At 41.9% G+C, this 2985-nt stretch overlaps 1 long non-coding RNA gene across 1 annotated transcript in view; it reads right to left on the minus strand.

Annotated features, from left to right (window-relative positions):
* Window positions 1–1577, minus strand: part of LOC117180170 — a 6358-nt gene extending 4781 nt beyond the window's left edge. The window contains exon 1 of the long non-coding RNA XR_004468012.1: window positions 1395–1577. This is a non-coding gene — a long non-coding RNA (uncharacterized LOC117180170). The remainder of the gene's footprint in view (window positions 1–1394) is intronic.
* Window positions 1578–2985: the final 1408 nt, after the last annotated feature.

Here is a 2985-nt window from a genome sequence, read left to right on the forward strand (position 1 = left end):
TGAATATCGTGCGTGAAGCGAGCAGACACTCTGGTAACTCCTCACACCACATGAAGAGGTTATAAAGACCAAGAAGCATTCCCTTAGGAAAGCCTCTGATGTCTTTTTCGGTAAGTCCGTCCAGCCCAGGTGCCGTTTTACGAGACTTCCGTACTTTTATAACCTCCTCAAGGGTGACTGGAGCCCAAATGTTCGGTTTTTCTTCAGACTTTTCCAGGTTGGGCCTGGCCTCGGAACGCTGTGTAATGACATTTGCCCAGAAAGTTTCCATAACCTCTCTGGACGGCTGACTAGTGCCAACCATGTCATTCAGGATGTTATCTATACACATAGTGCGATTCCTCAGCCAAGCTTTCTGAGTCTTTGCATACTCGCTTCTACGAATTTTCCTTCGAGATGGTGGCGGAACTGGTTGCTTTGCGGGCCCCCGATGTGGCCGAGGACGAGATGTGGGCAAGATGTTCTGCAAGTAAAGCGATAGACGAGTCAATGTAGTCTCCTTAGAGTCAGTCCTAGTTTCCCGACATATTTGGTACAACTCATGTATATTGTAGGACGTGCTGTCCTGAGGTGGTGGCTCAAATTCGCCGAAAATTTTTCGGAAGGGATCCTCCTCCTCCTCTTCTATCTCCTCTATAGGAGGATCCAGTATAAGAGAGCGTCTTCCCTGGCGTCTTACTGGTTGTCGCTCTCTAATACCTTCCCTAATTTCCGCTGCCATTCCATCCATGCCAGTCCATCTCTTTCTTTCTGCACCACTAATTCGGCCTCTCTCCGTGCCAGCATCCTGGTTTCCTTCTGAGTCCATCTTTCCTTCACTCTCTCGGTGTTCGTAGTTTCGTCAATCAACTCCGGGTGCCGATGCCTGACATGCTGTCTCATACTGATCCTTGTAGGAGAGACTTCTTCACACCCCTCAAATTCGCAAGGAATCTGTATTGGGTCGATCAGAATCTCCTCCTCTGGATGTTTCCATCTCTTATGTAACAAGAGACCAGTATTCGACTTGCACATCTTGCCGCACCCTTCGAAATCGCACGAGAAACTTAATTCGCGACTTGGAAGAGCTGCTGCAGCCGGTAGCGACGAGCCAGCGGGCACATCGTTGTTCGGTGGGGGGCCATCCGAGAACCCCCCGGTTTTTCTGTTTCTGAGAACTGGGCCGGCTGTAATAAGATGGGGCGGGCTGGCAACGCTCCCATCTAAATCGCCATAACACCGTTAACCCATCCCATTAATAGGAATGGGTGCTCAGGAACCTATAAGGGTGGAGATTGGCTAACCCCGATGGGCTAGTACCCCCTAAATACATAGGTAGAGTACCTTCCGACACTCGCATCAGCTTAACAAGCGGGGTCGCTACGCCCCGACGGATAAACCAGAGCTTCCATGACTAAGAGAGTCATAGTTACTCCCGCCGTTTACCCGCGCTTGCTTGAATTTCTTCACGTTGACATTCAGAGCACTGGGCAGAAATCACATTGCGTCGTCACCCGCGAGGGCCATCGCAATGCTTTGTTTTAATTAGACAGTCGGATTCCCCTAGTCCGTGCCAGTTCTGAGCTGAGCGTTGAATGGCGGAACCGTCACGGAAGCCTCGCAGCAAGGAAGATATATAAATAGATGTTTTTGGGTCGAAAATTAATCTGGTTTATTTAAGAATACAACAATTTCATAGAAAATGAAACTATTTGGTTAAAAATTAAACTATTTTTAAGAAAATATAACTTTTTCGTAGAAAATCAGCTGTTTTGTTAGCAAATCATTTTCTTGCTAGAAAATTAATCTTTTTGGTTTTTCTGTGAAAAATTCGTTTTGTTTTTGGTTGAAAATAATTTTTTTAATTCAGAATATAACTGTTCTAAATTATTTGAAAATTGAGGTTTTTGATCGAGATCTGATTTTTTGGTGCAAAATTTACTTTCTTGTTGAAAAGGTATATTTTAGTACTGAATGTTCAACCTGTTTGCTGATAATTCGTCCGTCTGGTTTTAATTCTGAACATTTTTGTTGCATATCTTTTCTTGTGATAAATATGTTTGTGTGTGGCATATATATGTATGTGGTTTGTGATTTAAGCTATTTCGCAACCACAACATTTATAAAACTAATTCATAGTAAACTAATATTACATTTAATTAATAAAACGAATGTACCTCGCTTTATTTTATTTAGATAATATGGATCAATTAAAAATAGAAGCAGCGAATTCAAACTCACGAAAATTCGTGCAGCCCCCTTCACGATCTGTAGACTCTGCCACTGATTTCAACTCAGATGATGGTGCAAATCCAAAATCGAAGGTGTGTTTTATAGAACTGCTGTGTTTCCTTTATAAATAAATATAAATAAATTACAAAATTCGGAATTATGTTTTTTCATATTTTTTTTTCATGAGAGTCAATGAGGCATTTCTCCAGAAGAAATAAAGATACTAACAGAGGCGTATAGAAACCACCCCATAGTGGCTATTGACAATTACATATAGAGCCACATAGGCCCAGAAGTCTATCAGAATTAATGAGGCATTTCCCAAGAAGAAACAAAGATACCAACAGAAGCATATAGAAACCACCTCATTGTGTTGATAACTCCATATAGGGCCGTATAGAACCAGAAGTCCATGAAAATAAATGTGACATTCACCGAAAAGAAGTAAGGATACCAACAGACATATAGAATCCACCTCATTATGTTGGTAACTCCTAATAGGGCCTTATAGAACCAGAAGTTCATGAAAATAAGTGTGATATTCACCGAAGAGAAGTAAAGATACCAACAGAAGCGTATAGAAACCACCCCAGTGGCTATTGGTAATTCCATATAGAGCCCCATAGGCCCAGAAGTCTATCAGAGTCAATGAGGCATTTCCTCAGAAAAAATAAAGATATCAGCAGAAGCGTATAGAAACCACCCCAATAGCTATTGGTAATTCCATATAGGATCACATAAACTATGATAGTGTATGATAGTCATACATGCTGG

Source organism: Belonocnema kinseyi, chromosome 9 (assembly GCF_010883055.1).
Source record: "Belonocnema kinseyi isolate 2016_QV_RU_SX_M_011 chromosome 9, B_treatae_v1, whole genome shotgun sequence".
Taxonomy (NCBI): Eukaryota; Metazoa; Arthropoda; class Insecta; order Hymenoptera; family Cynipidae; genus Belonocnema; species Belonocnema kinseyi.